The sequence below is a fragment of the Heptranchias perlo genome, chromosome 36 (assembly GCF_035084215.1).
Source record: "Heptranchias perlo isolate sHepPer1 chromosome 36, sHepPer1.hap1, whole genome shotgun sequence".
Classification (NCBI taxonomy): domain Eukaryota; kingdom Metazoa; phylum Chordata; class Chondrichthyes; order Hexanchiformes; family Hexanchidae; genus Heptranchias; species Heptranchias perlo.
In genome coordinates, this window is record NC_090360.1 from 22,380,289 (window position 1) to 22,393,370 (window position 13,082).

At 45.7% G+C, this 13,082-nt stretch overlaps 1 protein-coding gene across 3 annotated transcripts in view; it reads right to left on the reverse strand.

Annotated features, from left to right (window-relative positions):
- The window catches only part of LOC137304194 (sorbin and SH3 domain-containing protein 1), a 357,720-nt gene that overhangs the window by 184,998 nt on the left and 159,640 nt on the right, over positions 1–13,082 (reverse strand). The gene's annotated exons all lie outside the window — the stretch shown is intronic.

Here is a 13,082-nt window from a genome sequence, read left to right on the forward strand (position 1 = left end):
CTTCTTCGACAGCACCTCCCAAACCCGCGACCTCTACCACCTAGAAGGACAAGAGCAGCAGGCACATAGGAACACCACCACCTGCACATTCCCCTCCAAGTCACACACCATCCTGACTTGGAAATATATCGCCGTTCCTTCATCATCGCTGGGTCAAGATCCTGGAACTCCCTTCCTAACAGCACTGTGGGAGAACCTTCACCACACGGACTGCAGCGGTTCAAGAAGGCGGCTCACCACCACCTTCTCAAAGGCAATTAGGGGTGGGCAATAAACGCCGGCCTCACCAGCGACACCCACATCCCATGAACGAATAAAAAGAAAATACTGGGTGTAAAAGGGTTAAATTATGAGGACAAGTTGCACAGACTTGGCTTGTAGTCCCTTGAGTATCAGAGATTAAGGGATGATCTAATTGAGGTGTTTAAGATGATTAAAGCAGTTGATAGGGTAGATAGAGAGAAACTATTTCTTCTGGTGGAACAAGGGGGCATAACCTTAAAATTAGAGCTAGGCCGTTCAGGGGTGATGTCAGGAAACACTTCTTCACACAAAGGGGAGTGGAAATCTGGAACTCTCCCCCAAAAAGATGTTGAGGCTGGGGGTCAATTGAAAATTTTATAACTGAGATCGATAGATTTTTGTTAGGCAAGGGTATTAAGGGTTATGGAACCGAGGCGGGTAAATGGAGTTAAAATACAGGTAAGTCACAATCTAAGTGAATGGCGGAACAGGCTCGAGGGGCTGAATAGCCTACTCCTGTTCCTATGTTCCTCATGTACTAAAATCATGATCCAAGAAGTAATTCTCTTCATGAGGAAGTATTTGGAACCTCATTAAGAGTTTGATGTCATCCTGACACACAAGAGCTTCAGGGAAGCATTTCCTTCTGGTCCAAGTCACCATGTTTAGAAATGTGGAAAACGGTCTGCTGATGAACAGAGTCCTCTTTAAACAGCTTAATTAAGAAAATCTGCTGCAAATAAAGAACACTGACAGCCCTCAACTGTACGATGCCTCGTGGTGAACTGCTAACTCTTCAAATGCTGAAGCTCCTCCCTAGGCCGTTATCCTAAATTTGTAAAAGATTCACATAATTCCGTTAACGACGAGGCCCTTCATCAAAACAGCCTTTCACTTTCTCCTTCCTACTCATAGCTGCAGATTCAAGGGCACAGACCGTCCTCTCCCAAAGGGCAGCAAAGCAGAGCGACAAAGTAAATCTCCCTCTACTCTGCCCCCAAGCCTTAAAACCAACCTCAAACCATTCCTGCTGCACCACAGTGAGGTTTATCCATCCCCCATAGCAGCAATCTATTGGCCTCTCTAAGCAAAATTACCAATTTAGTCCATGATGAATTAGACTGAAGCAGCCCATTATACTTAGGAAACTTTCTGCCAATCAGTCTGGGCCGGATTTGAAGCCAAGTCTCAGATGTGGGGAAAGAAGCCAGTGTTTAACCCATGCACCAACCAGTCCATCTAACAAAAAATATTTTAATATTTAAATGACAGTTAGATACAGCCTGGCTGCAGCCGAAGCCTTTATTGTGACCTGCTCCCAAAATATCTTCCACAGACTTGGATTTCTGCTCCAATTGGTCAATTTTAAATCTGATTCAACATTCTCTCCCCCCCCCCCGAGTCAATGGCCAGGAATTTAATTGTCCCAAAAAGGACACTTTCCTTGACCTCCCAGTGTAGACTTGGATGACCAAATCAAACTTAAGACACTCACTACCCAGTCCTGCAAGCGAACAGGGACTCAGAATGAAACAGCACAGAACGAGGTCATTTGGCCAATTGTGCCTGTGCCGACTCTTTGAAAGAGTTATCCCATTCCTCTGCTCTTTTCCCATTGCCCTGTAATTATTTTCCCTTCAAGTATTTATCCAATTCCCTTTTGAAAGTTACTATTGAATCTGCTTCCACCACCCTTTCAGGCAGCGCATTCCAGATCATAAAAACTCGCTGCGTAAAAAAAAGTGTTTCCTCATGTCGCCTCTGGCTCTTTTGCCGATCACCTTAAATCTGTGTCCTCTGGTTTACCGACCCTTCTGCCACTGGAAACAGTGTCTCCTTATTTACTCCATCAAAACCCTTCATGATTTTGATCACCTCTATCAAATCTCCCCTTAACCTTCTCTGTTCTTAGGAGAACAATCCCAGCTTCTCCAGTCTCTCCATATAACTGAAGCCCCTCATCCCTGGCATCATTCTCGTAAATCCCTTCTGCACCCTCTCTAAGGTCTTAACATCCTTCCTAAAGTGTGGTCCCCAGAATCAAATACAATACTCCTGCTGGGGCTTAACCAGTGTTTTATAAAGGTTTAGCATAACTTCCTTGCTTTTGTACTCTATGCCTCTGTTAATAAAGCCCAGGATCCCATATGCTTTTTTTGAACAGCCTTTGCAACTTGTCCTGCCACCTTCAAAGATTTGTGTATATATACTGCCAGGTCTCTGTTCCTGTACATCCTTTAAAATTGTACCATTTTGTTTATATTGCCTCTTCTCATTCTTCCTACCAAAATGTATCACTTCACACTTCTCTGCTTTAAATTTTATCTGCCATGTGTCTGCCCATTTCACCAGTCTGTCTATGTCCTCCTGAGGTCTGTTACTATCCCCCACATTGTTTACTACATTTCAGAGTTTCATGTCATCTGCAAGCTTTGAAATTATACCCTCTATACCAGAGTCCAGTTCATTAATATATATCAAAGAGAGCAGTGGTCCTAATACTGAGCCCCAAGGAACACCACTGTAAAGGGTCCCTCCATTTACCACCACTCTGTTTTCTGTCCCTTCGCCAATTTTGTGTCCCCGCTACCTCTGTCCCATTAATCCTATGGCTTTAATTTTGCTAACAAGTGGTACTTTATCAAATGCCTTTTGAAAGTCCATATACACAACATAAACCATACTACCCTCATTCGCCTTCTCCATTACTTTATCAAAGAATTCAATCAAGTTAGTCAAATCTGATTTTCCTTTAACAAATCTATGCTGACTTTCATTTATTATCCCATACTTTTCTAAGTGCTAATTTATTTTGTCCCAGATTATTGTCTCTAAAAGTTTCCCCACCACTGACGTTAGGCTGATTGGCCTTTAATTGTTGGGTTTATCCCTCTCCCCTTTTTTGAACAGGGGTGTAGCATTTGCAATCCTCCAGACCTCTGGCACCATCCCCCTATCTAAGGAGGATTGGAAGATTGTGGCCAGAGCCTCTGCAATTTCCACCCTTACTTCCCTCAGTAACCTAGGGCGCATCCCATTTGGACCGGGTGACTTTTCCACTTTGAGTGCTGCCAATCTTTTAAATACCTCCTCTTCATTTATTTTTAACCTATCCAATATCAGTACTACCTCCTCCTTTACTGCGACAATGGCAGCATCCTCTTCTCTAGTGAAGACCAATGCGAAGTATTCATTTAGTACCTCAGCCATGCCCTCTGCCTCCACAAGGAGATGTCCTTTTTTGTCCCTATTTGTTCCCACCCTTTTAATCATCAGCTGGGAATTATTAGCATCTCGATTCAGGATAAAGCTGCCAACAAGGAAACACTGTCACTCGGTCTGCTCTGGTGGGTACAGTTTCTCTCCAGGTTGAGACTGGTGAAAAAGAATAGTTTAAAAACAGAGACGGCAACATGAAGGCACTGAGCTAGATAATCCAAAGCACAAATATCGACTCAAAGGGTACCTAGGAAAAAGGTACCTGGGGATAAAAAGATTCTTTGAAGGCTTCTGACCTTTGCATTATGTTAAAGAAAGAAACACTTGCATTTATATAGTGCTTTTAACTGCCTCAGGATGTCCCCAAGCCCTTTACAGCCCTTTACTTTTGAATTATCGTAGTATCGTAGTAGGATACAGCACAGAAAGAGGCCATTCGACCCATCGTGCCTGTGCCGGCTCTTTGAAAGAGCTATCCAATTAGTCCCACTCCCCTGCTCTTTCCCCATAGACCTGTAAATTTTTTCCCTTCAAGTGTTTATTCAATTCCCCTTTTGAAAGTTATTATTGAATCTGCTTCCTCCACCCTTTCAGGCAGTGCGTTCCAGATCATAAAAACTTGCTGCGTAGAACAATTTCTCCTCATAACCCAGCGACAGTCAGCACTTTTATAGGAGAAGGCAAAAAAATATTTTGAGAAATATTCTGCAGAAGAGATTGGTTCCAGGGATGAGGGACTTCAGTTACAAGCTGGGATTGTTCTCCTTAGAACAGAGAAGGTTAAAAGGAGATTTGATAGAGGTGTTCAAAATCATAAAGGGTTTAGATAGAGTAAATAAGGGGAAACTGTTTCTAGTGGCAGAAGGATCGGTAACCAAAGGACACAGATTTAAAGGTGGTGAACGGCAAAAGAGCCAGAGGCGACATGAGGAAACATTTTTTTTTTTTAAACGGAGTGAGTTTTTATGATCTGGAGTACACTGTCTGAATCTGCTTCCACCACCCTATCAATCATAACTTTCAAAAGGGAATTGGATAAACACTTGAAGGGAAAAAATTTGCAGGGCTATGGGGAAAGAGCAGGGGAGTGGGACTAATTGGATAGCTCTTTCAAAGAGCCGGCACAGGCACAACGGGCCGAATGGCTGTTCCTACTATGATTTGAACACATGCAATGCCCAGTTATGACCACGTAAACAGCTGTGAATCCATTTCAGGAGTTGGACATATTCCTGGAGAAGGTTTAATCATGTGACCCTCCAACCCCCCCTCCCCCGCTCCCCCCATGGTGCACCACTTCCTGTACCAATCGGAAAATGAATAGACTCTTCACTCTCCGATTGGATGATTCTTGCCTGTCAGTCAACAGCCTTTATTCCCATGTCTGATATTTTTAGAACTAATGAACAAATGTGATAAAGAAAATTTTAAAAATCACAGTAATTTATTGGCCAAAACTTTTCTCCTGGGTTTTTGCTCGCAGCATTGTCCTGGAGATTAGCCGTTAATTCCTGGAGACTCCAGGACAATCCTGGAGGGTTGGCGACCATAATTTCTGTAGACAGGAATCCACAGTTCCTGAGAGTTGAAATTAAGTTTACTGTTCCAATTATGTCAGGTGGTGATCAATCTTCCTTCAATCTGGCATTGTCTTTATCAGGGCCTGCATCATGAATAAATTAGTACTTAACCAAAAGTCTCGTCCTCCTCTGCTAGCTCCCAGGCCGAAACTCAAAACTGAGCTAGATGTTGCCATGGGGATCAGTGCCTCGAATTCTAACACCACTAATTATCGCATAATTTGAAAACATTGAAATCCAATCAACTACAATATTGAAATGAGTTATATAAAACCAATTACGGGGGATGCAGGGCCCTTCACAGCATGTAAACAGGAGCATTACACACTGTACGTGCTGCAGCGAGCAGAAAAACAAATGGCTCCTTCATGCAATAGCAACTGTGGCAGCAAATGTGCATCCTTAGTCTAACCAGAGTATTTGCCAAGCTCTGCTTGAGTGAGCACACCATTCGGTTCTGTGTTTCAGTTTTCTCCCCTCTTCAACAACAACCTGCATTCATATAGCGCCTTTAACGTAGTAAAACATCCCAAGTGTTTTCCACTGAACATACTCTCTTGCTGGGGTACATTCGCACAGAAGCTGGCAGTCCTCCAATTCCTTGCCCGGGTGGTCATTCTTTATGTGCGAGCCTGGACGTTTATACTGGCGGGGCTATTCGACCACAGTGGGTATCACAGCCAAGCCAGGTTCTGTCCTCGCTTGACGTCTACATATGCACACTTTACAGGAGTTGCTCGATCAGGAGTGGGAGTGCTCCAGGCAATGTGGAGGCCAACTGTAGCACTGCTGTTGATTCCCTGGATGAGATCAGCTTACTCAGCACAGAACCAGGGATCAAACCCTGGATCAAGTGCTGCCTTAACTACTCGAACTGCTGGAGAAGCCAGCTATCATCCTGTGACCCTGTCCTTGCTGTGCTCAATTTCATCGCAATTGATAGAATGTACTGCACAGAAAAAGGCCATTCGGCCCAACAGGTGTGTGCTGGTGTTTATGCTCCTCACGAGCCTCCTCCCACCCGACTTCATCTCACCTTATCAGCATATCCTTCTATTCTTTTCTCCCTCATGTATTTATCCAGCTTCCCCTTAAAGGCATCTATGCTATTCACCTCAACCATTCCATGTGATCACAAGTTCCAGATTCTAACCACTTTTGAGCGAAGAAGTTTCTCCGGAATTCCCTATTGGATTTATTAGTGACTATCTTATATTTATGGCCCCTAGTTTTGGACTCCCCCACAAGCAGAAACATCTTCTCTACGTCTACCCTATTTCATCACGATTAGCAGCACAGATGGAGGCCATTCTGCCTGCTCCACTTCTGTCTCTGCAGAAGCGAGCACGTGCGCCCCTGGGCTAGCCCAGGAATCCTGCCGGATGCGTCCGGATAGGCCCAGCCCTCCCACGTTTGCGGAGGAGAGCAGGCGTAGGTTCCGTTCCGGGCTGCTAGCGGGCCCCGCAACGAGAATTGAATGCAATTCAATCCCAGAGGCGGTCGATCGCTCGCTGTCCGATTCTGACCTCTGTCATCGACGGATCAGCTGCGAGAGAATGGAGTTCCTACCAGGACCCGGCCCCATGCCAGCCCACCGTACCCCAGACTGAGTAGCAAGGACCCACTCCGATTTTACGCCCGGTGGGTGGAAGGGCTGCTTCGTTGTATCGTTACAGGCTCGGTTGCCCTGGGCACCCGCGAAAACTAGCAAAACCTGACCAACAGCTTCACAAAAGCGGACACACACCCAGAAGCAGCCCTAAATACGAGGCCTTGCGACAGGTGAAGGGGAGGAGTCACACTGAAAGTGCAGTGGGACATGAGCAGAAGATAATGGAAGCTGCCGATCACTTTAATTAGAGGGAAAACCCTAAAAAGTACAAAAAAAAAAGCACAGTTTACAGCGACGGTGAATTTCGAAATTATACAGAAGGAGTGAGATTTATTTTCAAGGTTGATCTGAGGGGAACATGTCTCCCCTGAGAGGTTTGATTTTTGACAATTCATTTTTTTGTTCTGTCATTTTATGTAATTTTGCCTTTCAAGCCAAAAATAATTTCTGTTGGAAGTTATTACACACATTTTAAATTTGGAACAAAAAAGTAGAAGCACAGTAAGTCAAAATAGATGGGTTATTGCCATCAGTTACAATAACTGATAGAGGACAGTGATATGAGGGTGTTCGGTACTCAGGTTGAGGGCTGATAAGGTGCTATATAAATTCAAGTTCTTTATCGTCAATCTTGGTATCAGCTGCGGCTCAGTGGGGAGCACTCTCGCCTCCGAGTCAGAAGGTTTGTGGGTTCAAGTCCCACTCCAGAGCCTCAAGTACATAATCCAGACTAACACTTCAATGCAGTACTGAGGGAGTGCTGCACTGTCAGAGGTGCCGTGTTTTGGATGAGGCAATAAACAGAGGCCCCGACTGCCCTCTCAGGTGGATGTAAAAGATCCCATGCCACTATTCGACGGGCAGGGGAGTTCTCCCCGGTGTCCTGGCCAATATTGAGCCCTCAACCAACATCACTAAAAAAAATTATCTGGTCATTTGCCTTATTGCTGTTTGTGGGAGCTTGCTGTGCACAAATCGACTGCCCTGTTTCCTATATTACAACAGTGACCACACTTCAACAAGTACTTCATTGGCTGTAACGCAGTTTAGGACATCCTGAGATCGTGTAAGTCACTATATAAATGAAAGTTCGTTCTTTCGTAATGAAATGGGCAGGTAGCACTATTGGATCACACAGTGGGCTCGTGCTCACCTCCCAAAACCTGCACAGCTGTTCTCCTTGTGCGTCTGCCAGCTGTGTGTCTGCCAGCTGTGCTCCAGCTGCTGAAGCCCACAGTGCTATTTGTTCATTTCATTCCCCGCTAACAGATCAGCTCCTTCTGTTAGTGGTATTCAAAGTTTGACCAGACCACCATGGAGCAACCCTCAAAACAGCCCATAAAAAGCTCAGCGTGGCAGTGTCCCTGCCCCACAGACCATGAATAGCCAGCAACAAGGGGCCTTACCGACCATTGCAACCCCAGTATAAGGCAGCATCCTTTTCACCAAGAGCCCAGCAATGAAACCATTAATGCTGCAGCCTCCCTACTCAAGACCCCAGCTGTGTCCAGATGTTCTTTCTTCTCCCTGTCTGCAGTTGAAAAAACGAGAGAGAGTGAGAGTGAAACAAAAGAGTAAGAAAGCAGAAGGTAAAAAAAAAGTAAATCAGAAGAGATGGGTAGAAAGAGAAACAGAAACGGAAAAGAAAGATAATTTACATTTATGTATCACCTTTCATGTTCTCAGGGTGTCCCAAAGAACTTTTGAAGTGTAGTCACTATTATAATGTAGGGAGACGTGGCAGCCAATTTGTGCACAGCAAGATCCCATGAACAGCAATGAGGTTAATGATCAGATCATTGTGTTTTTAGTAGGGTCACTGCAGGGAGGAAAACCTCTGCTTTATTTTTCAAAAAAAAAGTGACAGAAATTTTCTATACTGAGAGGAGGAGGAAGTATTGACATTACTTTTTAACAAATTCATTCTGGGCATGTGGGCATCACTGGCAAGGCCAGCATTTATTGCCCATCCCTAGTTGCCCTCAAGAAGGTGGTGGTGAGCCGCTTTCTTGAACCGCTGCAGTCCGCGTGAAGATTCTCCCATAGTGCTGTTAGGTCAGGAGTTCCAGGATTTTGATCCAGTGACGATGAAGCAGCGATGATATATGTGCAGGTTGGGATGGTGTGTGACTTGGAGGTGATGGTGTTCCTATGCACCTGCTGCCCGTGTCCTAGGTGGTGGAGGTCACGGGTTTGGGAGGTGCTGTTGAAGAAGCCTTGGCAAGTTGCAGTGTGTACTATCCTGTGGATGGTGCACACTGCAGCCACTGTGCGCCGGTGGTGGAGGGAGTGAATGTTTAAGGTGGTGGATGGGGTGCCGATCAAGTGGGCTGCTTTGTCCTGGATGGTGTCAAGCGTCTTGAGTTATGTTGCAACTGCCCCCATCCAGGCAAGTGGAAAGTATTCCATCACACTCCTGACTTGTGCCTTGTAGATAGTGGAGAGGCTTTGGGGAGTCAGGAGGTGAGTCACTCATTGAAGAACACCCAGCCTCTGACCTGAGCTAGTAGCATTTAGTGGCTGATCCAGTTGAGATTCTGGTCAAGCTGACCCCCAGGATGTTGATGGTGGGGGATTTGGCGATGTGGCGATGTTGATGCCGTTGAATGTCAAGGGGAGGTGGTTGGACTCTCTCTTGTTGGAGATGGTCATTGCCTGGCACTTGTCTGGTGCGAATGTTACTTGCCACTCATGAGCCCAAGCCTGGATGTTGTCCAGGTCTTGCTGCAGGCGGGCGTAGACTGCTTCATTATCTGAGGAACTGCAAATGGAACTGAACACACTGCAATCATCAGCAAACATCCCCACTTCAGACCTTATGATGGAGGGAAGGTCATTGATGAAGCAGCTGAAGATGGTTGGGCCCAGGACACTGCCTTGAGGAACTCCTGCAGCGAAGGCTGAGATGATTGGCCTCTAACAACCACTACCATCTTCCTTTGTGCTAGGTATGACTCCAGCCACTGGAGAGTTTCCCTGATTCCCACTGACTTCAGTTTTACTGGGGATCCTTGATGCCACACGCAGTCAGGAAGGGATAAGTCAATATCATGAAAATAAAGCTTTAGAACTGAGTTTTGACGAAAGCTCGCTGGCAAATTATTAACCTGTCTCCCTCATTTTAGATGTGGATCAACCTATCATATACGTCAAACATTTTCCGTTTTTAAATCCTTAATATACGAGGCAGGAAATTACCATTGGCAATGATACAGAAAGATTAACACATCTGTACGGCATTCCTCAGTTTGCTACTCAGTGGAGACAAAATAACCGGCTGATTGGATTTGGTCCAACCGCTGGGACCCTGCTCTCCAACTGATCGGATTGGTTGACAACCTCCAATCCCACTGAGGAAAACTGATCTGTCCTATAACGCTGACTGGGAGCTAAAAAAGCTGATGGTTTGGGCAGAGTCTGACCATCAGAGTGCAGACCTCTCTCCCCAGCACCGGCAAAAGCAGAAAAACAATATCGAGTCCTGCTCGCCGCAGTGCAAGGCATTCTGAGTTAGGGAAGACACTGGGGTCAGGCCGGACAGGGCAGAGGGGCCTGACTATGCTGTTTGGCTGTGCTCAGTGGGGAGGAAGGACATGGGGTCAACAGGGCAGAGAGGCCGAGGGGGCCAGAAGACGGTCAGAGACAACATTTAAAAGATCGAGAAACACACAAAAAACAAAATTTAAAAATAGACATAAAAATAAAAAGGTAGAAAAAAGTGGCTTAATGAGTCTAATTGGTCCAGGGTGTCCCACCTTCATGGACTAACCAGTAATATTATAGGCACACAGATTAGATTATTATTTTAACTCTATTTTCACATTCCCCTCTTCCCAGTGCTGATCGAAGACGGATATGGAGATTGCTGCGTTTATTATTGCTCAGAACTCATTACATTTAATTCAAGAATAAAAATCTAATGCTTTTTGTCCTTAGTCCTCAAATATTTTTAAGGTTATTCTAAACAAATGCAGTTTTAGAATACAGATGTATTTGTTTTTAAATTTTATCATGAGAAATATTTCATATTGTAAGGGTATGCTCGTATTATAATCCTGGTTATATGATCAAGATTAAGGCCAATCCAATGTAGGAAGGACCAGAGATCGATTCCCAGGCTGCTCTAAATTAGCCGTGTCGAACAGGGACCAGGAGGTCAGGGTAGTATATAATTGACCTCAGTGCCCCCGCAGTAGGAAAGGAAAATAAAAAAAAGATTCCCTCTCCTGATCACTATTTATTGACACCTGCTAGAAAGTGTGAGCGTGAGTGTGAGCATGTCCATAGAGGGGAGAGTGCGGAGGCGTGCGTGTTGGATGCGGACAGCATTGTTATGCCTTCCACTGTCAAACAGCCAGCAGACATTCACTGTCTGGGCTCGCATATGAAGAATCACCACTTTCTTGCAGTATCTGTGGAAGAATATCCCAGAACAATATCTCAACAAGAGGGAGGCGCAGTCAGGAGAATGGAAGGAAGGGCAGAGGACATTGTGACTGGACAATATGAAGACAAGGAAGGGTAAATGAAGCACAGAATCTCCAGGAAGACCAGGGATTGAAGCTATTTTAACAAATTGGAAGCTGAATTTCACTTCCTAAATCTGCCCTTTTTCATCAGTTTTGCAGTTAAATCATCTGCTCCGATCCTATGTGGTGAAGGTGGGGAGACTGAAAAGATGGTTTGTCTCCAATATGGTGAAACTCCCCCAAACTTTGCACCACCTGGTTTGCCTTGCTGCAGTGTAAACACAATCATGGCAACGATCAGTAGTAGCACGCTGAGGGGAATAAAGCGTTAAAGACAGGGGCTGTGCAAATACCCTGGGGAGGGGACTTTGCCCAGATCTCACTTCTTGGAAGGCAACTTGATGTGGGAGTTCTGACTGCTCCGTTCTGAACACTGGCCGGGAATACTTCACACTTTAAGGACCAGATTATCTGGGCAAGCAGCTTCAGGCCGAGAAGGGAGTCTCACAGGAGTTGTGGGGAGGAAGAGTTTGGCTCCATGCACTCTGGGCTGCCCCAGCATTCAGTGATCCAGAAAGAGTTAACAGGCAGGCGACAAGACGCAGTGAGCTGAATTCCTATGCTAAGTTTCCTGGGGCAAGAAATGGGATCAGAGTAGATAGCTCCAGATGAGGAGCTAGCAGCAGCACAGGCAAGATGGGCTGAATGGCCTCCTTCTGCGTTGTAACCTCCATGATTCTTTGGGGTCACCGAGACAGGACACTGGGTAGTGAGACCATGTTCCCACCCCTCCCAAATTACCCCTGGGATCAAGAGCCTGGAACAGGGACACAGTGTTGGGACCCCTACTTAAAAGGGGAAGTATATTCTGCTGAACTGCAACCAGTTGCTAAATATTAAAGGGGGCGATCCCTTTACACTTACCGGTATCTCTTGTTCCTTGGCAGATTCTAACCTACGGTTGAAAGCATCAATCACAGGACTGAGGAGTGACTGATCACAGCGGGAGTACAAAATCTCCCTTAAGCATTATGTGCTACAGCAGTGAAAACAGCTCGTCTAGACAATCTGGTAAGTGGAGAGACAACGGCAGCCAAACTACCCAAACCTAATATGAGTTAATAGTGATATATTTTCCTTGGGTTTTCTGGACAGACTGGGCTGGATTTTCCTGATCCCACCCCTACAACAGAAACATCAACCTCTTGCATTTATATAGCGCCTTTCATGTAGTAAAACGACCCAAGGCGCTTCACAGAAGCGTTACCAGATAAAATTTGACACCAAGCCACGTAAAGAGATATTAGGACAGGTGACCAAAAGCTTGGTCAAAGAGGTGGGTTTTAAAGGAGCATCTTAAAAGGAGGAGAGAGGTGGAGAGGTTTAAGGAGAGAATTCCAGAGCTTAGGGCCTAGACGGCTGAAGGGTTTGGGTTCGACTATCACCGGACACCCCGACTCCACCATGACCCGCGACCCAATCTGCTGGGTCATGCACCCAGCGAGATTCCCACCCCCCAAGCAGGAGCCCACCAATGGGCCCCCCTAGGAAGATCCAGGTGGTCCTACACCAGGACCACTGCTGCAGCACCAGATGAAAGTTCAAAGGTAACGAGAGGCATTGCAATATCATTGGACAAACCCGAAGGTGCGATCTCTAGCTGCGTGCTCACGGCATTATCTCAGACCATAATCAAATGGGGTTAACAGTGGCACACTCATTCCATCACAGGGGCAGGCTGTCCCTGCCAATGATTTAACAATTTTGGAGACAGTGACCGACTGGCTCCTGGTAACTGCAGGATGGAATGTTTTCTGCCAGTCACCCAGCTCAAAGATGTGGTTACTGTGGGGAGGGGTGGGAGGTGGGTTGGGCACTGTCGGCAGAATAAAAGCAGTTCGAGCAAAGCCCCACTAGAGATAGCGAGTATCTAACAGAAACCGCCACATTGTCATAAAA